The following is a 9,227-nucleotide window of genomic DNA, read 5'->3' as shown; positions in this document are numbered from 1 at the left end:
GATGGAGGTAAAACCCTACGTCCTGCTTGATTTATTCTTGATGATATGGGTATTAGAAGAGTTGATCTACCACAAGATCGGAGAGGGTAAACCCTAGAAGCTAGACTATGGTATGATAGTATGTTGTCCTACAGACTAAAACCCTCCAGTTTATATAGACACCGGAAAGGGCTAGGGTTACACAAGGTCGGTTACAAAGGAGGAGATATACATATCCGTATTGCCTAGCTTGCCTTCCATGCCAAGTAGAGTCCCATCTGGACATGAGACGAAGTCTTCAATCTTGTATCTTCATAGTCTAACAGTCTGGCCAAAGGATATAGTCCGGCTGTCCGAAGACCCCCTAATCCAGGACTCCCTCACTCACCCTTCCACATTTGCTAGCCTCTCTAGTACCGCACAACTTTCGCCGAGACCATAAACCCACCATATACCTTCCTCAAAACAGCTACCATACCTACCTATTATGGCATTTCCGTAGCTATTCCGAGATATATTGCCCTGTAACTTTCCATCATTCCATTTGCTATGACACGCTTCATCACTGTCATATTGCTTTGCGTGATCATGTAGTTGACATCGTATTTTTAGCAAAGCCACTGTTCATAAGTCTTTCATACATGTCACTCTTGATTCATTGCATATCCCGGTACACCGCCGGAGGCATTCACATAGAGTCATATTTTGTTCTAAGTATTGAGTTGTAAGTAAAAACAAGTGTGATGATCATCATTATTAGAGCATTGTCCCAGTGAGGAAAGGATGATTGAGACTATGATTCCCCCACAAGTCAAGATGAGACTCCGGACGAAAAATAAAATAAAAGAGGCCAAAAGAAAAAAGACCCAAATAAATAAATAAAATGAGAGAAAAAGAGAGAAGGGACAATGTTACTATCCTTTTTCCACACTTGTGCTTCAAAGTAGCACCATGATCTTCATGATGGAGAGTCTCCTATGTTGTCACTTTCATAAACTAGTGGGAATTTTACATTATAGAACTTGGCTTGTATATTCCAATGATGGGCTTCCTCAAATTGCCCTAGGTCTTCATGAGCAAGCAAGTTGGATGCACACCCACTTAGTTTCTTTTGTTGAGCTTTCATAAACTTATAGCTCTAGTGCATCTGTTGCATGGCAATACCTACTCACTCACATTGATATCTATTAATGGGCATCTCCATAGCCCGTTGATACACCTAGTTGATGTGATACTATCTTCTATTTTTTGTCTCCTCCACAACCACCATTCTATTCCACCATAGTGCTATATTGAGTGAAGATTGAAAAAGTTTGAGAACATCAAAAGTATGAAACAATTGCTTGGCTTGTAATCGGGGTTGTGCATGATTTAATATTTTGTGTGATGAAGATAGAACATAGCCAGACTATATGATTTTGTAGGGATAACTTTCTTTGGCCAAGTTATTTTGAGAAGACATGATTGCTTAGTTAGAATGCTTGAAGTATTATTATTTCTATGTCAATATTAAACTTTTATCTTGAATCTTTCGGATCTGAACATTCATGCCACAATAAAAAAATTACATTGAGAAATATGTTAGGAAGCATTCCACATCAAAAATTCTGTTTTTATGATTTACCTACTCGAGGACAAGCAGGAACTAAGCTTGGGGATGATTGATACGTCTCCAACGTATCTATAATTTTTGATTGCTCCATGCTATTATATTATCTATTTTGGATGTTAATGGGCTTATTTTTACACTTTTATTATATTTTTGGGACTAACCTATTAATAGGAGGCCCAGCCCAAATTGCTGTTTTTTGCCTAGTTTATAGTTTCGCCGAAAAGGAATATCAAACAGAATGAAACCTTCAGGGGCGTTATTTTTGGAACAAACGTGATCCAGGAGACTTGGAGTGGGCGTCAAGAAACAATCGAGGAGGCCACATGTAACACCCAGAGACCGTTGCGCCAGGTGTCTCCCAGTTGTTCACCATCGTTGCCTTGTCATTCACTTGCGTGTGGCATCTTGTCATGTCATCATCCGCATTGCATCCTCATGTTTTCAAAACTTGCATCCGTCCCGGTCTCCCCATTCCTTCCGTTGTCCGTTCTAAGTCCACACACTTGCACGCGCCCGCGGCATGTCCGAAATTTTATTTTATAAGTGGCTGGAAAATGTTCTTGGAATGGGTTGAAAGTTGGCATGTTGTCTTATTTTAGTGTAGGTAGACCGCCTGTAAAATTTCATCGCGTTCGGAGTTTGTTTGATAGCCCAACCGTTAAACTATAGCGGCTGTATAGCCGGTCTTTTCGTCGGACGTTTTCGGTCTTCGGAAACTGTTGTCGGGGTGCAATTCTCTCCTCTCCTCTCAGTCCATGGCCCTCTACACAGCCCACTAGACTCAACCTACACCTTCTTGTGTCTAGAGCCGTCCGATGGCGATCGCACGTTCCAAAAACCCCTCCTAACCCCTCAAACCCTAACCTTGTCTATAAAAGGAAGCCTCCCCTTCCATTTTTGGCAGCAGACAACTCCCTCCTCAAAATCAGCGTGCCGCCAGCCTCCTCCCACCTCCACCTCGCATTCCGCACCAGCCTAACCTGCCGCCGCCACTTGGCGCTGCCCCAGCGGGCGAGCCGCCACCTGAACCCGCCGTCGCCGCCGCCTAGGACCAGTGGCAGCACACCACGTGCCCCTGCTAGCGCCTCCCTCCTCCCACCTCGCGTCGAACCGCCCGGTCCAGATCGGGGCCCGCTCGAGCCCATCTAGGCCTGGACGAGCTGCATCACTGCCCGCAGCCGCAAGAGCCTCGCTGCCCTCGAGTTCCTTCGCCACCAACCCTCGCGTGACGCCTCCCACCATCATTCACTGCTCCGGCGGGTCACCGGAGTCCGCTGTCGCCGGCGACCAGTCAGGTCGCGCTGCCGTTCTACACCTCCTTCTCCCAACCTTCCTTTCCTCTCTCTCTCGTCATGCCTCACCGCCATGAGTGCAGCTGCAGGAGCTTCGCTACCACCGATCTAGTAGGAGTCGCCATCCTCGTCCTGGAGCCGGCTGGAGCTCGCCCGTCGGCCCCGGATCGGACCTCCGGCGCCATTCCCATGCCCATCGCTTCGCCGGTTCCCGAAGGCCGCGCCGCCCTGCCTTCCCTCGATCCCCTCTGGATCGAGGAGGAGGTCGACGACAGGCACGCCGACCGCGTGGGCCGCATCCAGCGCCAAGCCGGCCCACTGCTCTTCCAACCTGGGCTGAAGCCCACTGGGTCAGGCCACCCCCCATTAGCGCCTTTTTTTTCTTCCCTGCTGTTGGGCCATCCTATGTACGCCCAGTTTCGGCCCATAGTATGTTTTTTTCATGCGCTGCGTTTTTAGCATTTATCCTCAGAGTTGCAGTGTTACAGTTTAGTCCCTCTAGTTCATGCATTTAATATCTCACAACCCGTGCATCGGAGTTAAACAAACTTAATATGTAAAGTGCTTAGAATTTTGTGTAGTTTAATAATTTTCCACTTTCATCCATGTTTAAAATGCTTAAAATGATGTTTGCTTTAATTTGCTTAAATAACATGCTAAAATGATTTAATTCATAACTAAATAACCATAGCTCCAAATTTAATAATGGGGTAGAAAAATGCCTAGTTTAACATGGTGACTTTGCTTTGCCTGTTTGGCAACTCTAAAATTGTGTTTAGGGCAGAATAGTACCAAACCTAAAATATGCACATGAGGAGTTTCTGGACTTGTGTTTTGTTGTTCCGGCCTCATTTAAACTTGCCTAAATGTGTAGTTTTCATTTGCTTCACCTCTTGCCATGTTAATCATCATTTAATATTGTTGGGTACATAAACAAGATCGAACTAAATAATTGTTGTGGTGTTTCGTCAATATGCAACTCGTTGCATATGGAGCTCCACTTAATTTGTAGGTTTGCTTGTGCACTTTGCCATGCCATGCCATGTATCATTAAACCGGACATGCATCATACTTGTTGTGCATCATGCCATGCTTATGTGGTGGTTGTTTACTATGTTGTTTGCTTCTTTCCGGTGTTGCTTCTTCGGGTTAGTTCCGTTAACGTCGCGTTTGTGAGGGATCCGTTCGTCTATGTCCGTTTGTCTTCTTTGTGGACTCGTTCTTCTTCCTTGTGGGATCTCAGGCAAGATGACCAAACCCTCGAAATCACTTCTATCTTTTCTTGCTAGTTGCTCGCTCTTTCGCTATGCCTATGCTGCGATACCTACCACTTGCTTATCATGCCTCCCATATTGTTAAGCCAAGCCTCTAACCCACCTTGTCCTAGCAAACCATTGTTTGGCTATGGTACCGCTTTGCTCAGCCCCTCTTATAGCGTTGTTAGTTGCAGGTGAAGATTGGAGTTTGTTCCTTGTTGGAACATGGATATTTTGTTGGGATATCACAATATCTCTTATTTAATTAATGCATCTATATACTTGGTAAAGGGTGGAAGGCTCGGCCTTATGCCTGGTGTTTTGTTCCACTCTTGTCGCCCTAGTTTCCGTCATATCGGTGTTATGTTCCCAGATTTTGCGTTCCTAACACGGTTGGGTTATAATGGGAACCCTTGACAGTTCGCTTTGAATAAAACTCCTCCGGCAAGGCCCAACCTTGGTTTTACCTTTCTCCACCTAGCCTCTTTTTCCCTTGGGTTAGGCCAGCCCAAGGGTCATCTTTATTTTAACCCCCCCACCCCGGGCCAGTGCTTGTCTAAGTGTTGGTCCGAAATGGGCAGCCTGTGGGGCCACCTCGGGGAAACTTGAGGGCTGGTTTTACTCGTAGCTTGACCTATCCAGTTTTTCCCTGAGAACGAGATATGTGCAGCTCCCATCAGGATGTCGGCACATCGGGCGGCTTTGCTGGACTTGTTTTACCATTGTCGAGGATCTCTTGTAACCAGGATGTCGAGCCTGATCGGATTGTCTTAGGAGAAGGAATATCATTCGTTGACCGTGAGAGCTTGTGATGGGCTAAGTTGGGACACCCCTGCGGGGATTTGAACTTTCGAAAGTTGTGCCCGTGGTTATGGGCAGATGGGAATTTGTTAATGTCCGGTTGTAGAAAACCTGAAGTTGATCTTAATTAAAATACATCAACCACGTGTGTAGCCGTGATGGTCTCTTCTTGGCGGGGTCCGGGAAGTGAACACGACGTTGGAGTTATGTTTGACGTAGGTTTTTCTAGGATCACTTCTTGATCATAGTTGTTCGACCATGCTTTGCCTTCTCTTCTCGCTCTCATTTGCGTATGTTAGCCACCATATATGCTAGTCGCTTGCTGCAGCTCCACCTCATACCTTTTACCCTACCTTTAAGCTTAAATAGTCTTGATCGCGAGGGTGTGAGATTGCTGAGTCCCCGTGACTCACAGATACAATCAAAACCATCTTGCAGGTGCCGATGATACCGTACAGGTGACGCAACCAAGCTCAAGGAGGAGCTCGATGAAGATCGTGTTCTTTGTATTGTTTCGTTTCAGTTGATTAGTAGTGGAGCCCAGTTGGGACGATCGGGGATCTGTGTAGCATTTGGGGTAGTCTTCTTTTATTTTTGGTTCCGTTGTCGGACCTTGATCGTATCTGGATGTTGTAATGATTTATTTACGTATTGTGTGAAGTGGCGATCGTAAGCCAACTATGTATCTCTTTCCCTTATGTATTACATGGGTTGTGTGAAGATTACCTCACTTGCGACATTGCTTTCAATGCGGTTATGCCGTTAAGTCGTGCTTCGACACGTGGGAGATATAGCCGCATTGAGGGCGTTACAAGCTGGTAATCAGAGCCTTCCCCGACCTTAGGAGCCCCTGCTTGATCGAATCGTTGGCGTTGTTGAGTCTAGAAAAAAGTTTTGAGTCATTTAGGAATTATATATCGGAGAGTTAGGACTTCTTTTTACTCCTCAGTCCCTTCGTCGCTCTGGTGAGGCATCCTGACGTAGAGTTTTGAGTCTTCTCTTCTCAAATTTTCACTAAATTTTTTTAGGATCACGTGGGTATCTTGGAATCGTTTCGATGGTTTTGTGACGAGAACATTGTTCTTGCTGCCTCTTGACATTTAGGGGTTGTGGCAGTGTCCCGGGGAGTTGAGCTCCAGGTGTTGTCGTCACAATTTTATCGTTGAGATTCTAGAATACCTGAGTTTCGCCGACATCGAAAATCTCTTTTATGCAGTTGTTGGTGAGATAACCTCGACGCCACCCAGTACTGGGGCGGGAGTTCGGGAGTATTGCAATAACTTGTATAACGGATGCTTTTCGAAGGTTGAGGTAAATGATTTCCGAAGGTTTCTTGGTTATGTGTTGAAGGATGGATACAGCTGGATGTAGGATTTGCTAGTTTTGGGTGAGATATTATGCTTCCCCTGTATCCCCAACACCTGATTGCATAACCGGAAAATTTCGGGAGTTTATAAGTGGGAATTCAAGTAGCTCCAAGGATATCTTTCCGATAGATGTATGATATGAAATTGGGGTTCGACGTCTAGTGGTCCACCTATCCACAGTTGGTTTTACAGTGGTCTCGTTGTGTCTTAAAGAGTCCTTGGCTATGCTGACTCGGGGACGCTTCGTATGTCATGTGCACTGCCTTGTACATGATGGTGCTGTACGATCGGGCCCGTGTAGGTCCCACCACGAAAACTTCAGACGAAATCTCTATCATATGTTTGCTCCGGCTTATTTTGCAAGCCAATCCTCTGTGTTGTTTTCAGTTGTGGTATTCGAGTTGCTTCAATGTCAAATGTTGATTCCATACCTTTTCTAAGCGGTGTTCTCATGTTCCTATGAGAATACTAATCCTTCTCGATCATCGAGTTTGTCATGTCAATCCTTGTCAGCCGGTGCGATTCTCTTCAAGATGATCCTATCATTCGTCTCATCTGTTTGATCAACTCCAAGTCTTCTCAACGTTGGTTGTTTCATTCATCCCAAGCTGCCTTTGTTTTTCCTGCCCACCCACCCTTTTTCTTCAAGGACTCAGATTTCTTGATCAAGTATCCATTTTATTGATGTGAAGTCTCTCCATTCCTTTTCTGTCAATGTTCTTATCCGGTGATTCTCATGAAGATTCTAATGGAGCTTCAAGTTCGTCATTCTTCATTCTTTTCATCTCCGGTGGTTTCAAGTCAAGCTTTGTTGATCATATCCTTTTTCCTTGTTTCAAATGCTTTCTCATGCCGGTGCACCTCATAATCATTTCCTGCTTACTATTCAATTGTTCCGGAGTGCTAAAGATATCTCAGAAGATTTGTGTCTCCCTTATCAATTCGTTCAAGATATCTCGAAGGTGTTATCTCATTCAAACCAATTAATTCAACCGGTGCATTCTCCTTTTCAAGCAATGTTTTCAACGGTGTTTCTCTTGAGTGGGCCCTAACCCACAGGTCTTTTTCCAAAATATTACCTGACTCTTCTAATTCTTTTCCTGGAGCTATTCTCAATTTTTTTTCCAAGTTTGACGTAAGAATGAGTTATCATCAGTCAATTGCCTTTCTCCAAGATCGGTCAATTTTTTCATCGGTTGTTCAACCTTTCCAATTTTAATCCCGGAGTGTCTCAACAATTCTTGGTGGTGTTTCCCGTCGTCATTCTCGGATTTTGAAGACCGAAGAAGATTTTTTTTCCACCATATCTTGCTCCATTATGTTCAAGAATCATGGATCTAGCTTGTTACCATCCTCTCATAATTGTTTTTGATTGTGAAGAATTACTTTCACCTATCCGGAGCAACTCAAGATTCTTTTCAATTTGATTCTTCGGAGCCCATCATCTCAGAATTATTCATTCCAGCTTTTAGCTCTCATTATCCAAATCTTACCGGTGCATTGTTCAAATATCCTCTAATCAGTTCATGATCTCTTCGTTCATTTGTCTAATTGTTACCGGTGATTCATCCCTTTACTTTGTTAATTTTCAATTCTTATGGTGGTTCGTTCAAGATTTCTCTTCCTTCATTATCATATCAATTATTTCGTTATTTCAAATCCTACCGGTGGATCGTTGAAGACTTTCTCAAGTTTGCTCTATATCTCTCTTAGTCCTTTCTACGAGAATAAGTACTGTGCCAAATACATTGTTTGTCATCAATTTAATTGATGAAGGATAGGCATAACTTAATTCTTATTCTTGTTTAATCCAAGTGGTTAATTCCTTTCTTCCGGAGTTTGTTCATGATGATTAAATTCTTGGTTTCAAGTGCACATCTTTCCTTTTCCAGAGTTCCAAGCTCTCTCAAATATTTCATCATGGAGATCCATCTAAATCATTTCAAGGCTTCACCTTGTGTTCTCAACTTCCTTTTCCTTCCGTCTTCATCATCCTTTTTGTTGCCGGAGTTCTTCATGGATGTTTTACATGATGGTTCATAAAGGATTTAATTCCTTCTCGAAGTGTTCATCAAGATTCTTTTTAGAGGAGATCAAACATTCTTCATCTTGCATTCCGAAGTGAAATTCTTTCTATCGTATCATTTGAGGTGGTATTATGTCATTCTTGATAATTAGAGTTCATGTTTCATGTTTCACAAGTTATCAAGAATGAGTTATTTTAAATCCATCAATCTCGTCATTGGAGTTATCTTGGGTTATATTTCACCTAAAACCTTCCCTAAGGATCGTTGCCATTTATGGTGCTCATATATGATCCAAGTTCTTCATCTACCCTCCCGGTGAAATAAGTTTCTCGTCTCCTCGTTCATATCAATCCAATTCTTTTTTCCGTAAGTGGCTGGTTGTCACCTCATAATTTGAGATGTATTCCATAAGACCATATCAAGTTTATTCTTTTCTGTCACATCCCTAGTTCTTGCCTGACCTAGGCTTGCTTCCATCTGTGCATCATGTTTAAATTTTTGAAACTTGAACTGAGGAAAATTGGAAGCCTCAAAATCCTAAATAAAAGAAGGGCAAAAACCCTAAAATCTCATTCATTGTTCCAAAATGTTCTTCTTAAATGTTTGATAATTTTTGGCAAGGGTTCTGGTCCCAACCAAAATATTGAACATTTTTAAGGATTTATTTTTGGGACTTTGAATTTAAATCATTAGCTATTTGAATTTCAATTATATTCATATAATTAGAATATAATTTCAAATACCCCTGAAATATTTTATGAGCTTTTGGAAAAGTCCATCTAGCAAAATAAAAATATTCAGAGGAGTTTTTGGCATTGTTTGAATTTGTTTAAATTCAAAACAATGGCAAAAGATATTAAATAAAACAAAACAGAAGAAAAAAATAAAACAGA

This window comes from Triticum dicoccoides, chromosome 3A (assembly GCF_002162155.2).
Source record: "Triticum dicoccoides isolate Atlit2015 ecotype Zavitan chromosome 3A, WEW_v2.0, whole genome shotgun sequence".
Lineage (NCBI taxonomy): Eukaryota > Viridiplantae > Streptophyta > Magnoliopsida > Poales > Poaceae > Triticum > Triticum dicoccoides.
This window is presented reverse-complemented; position numbering follows the sequence as displayed.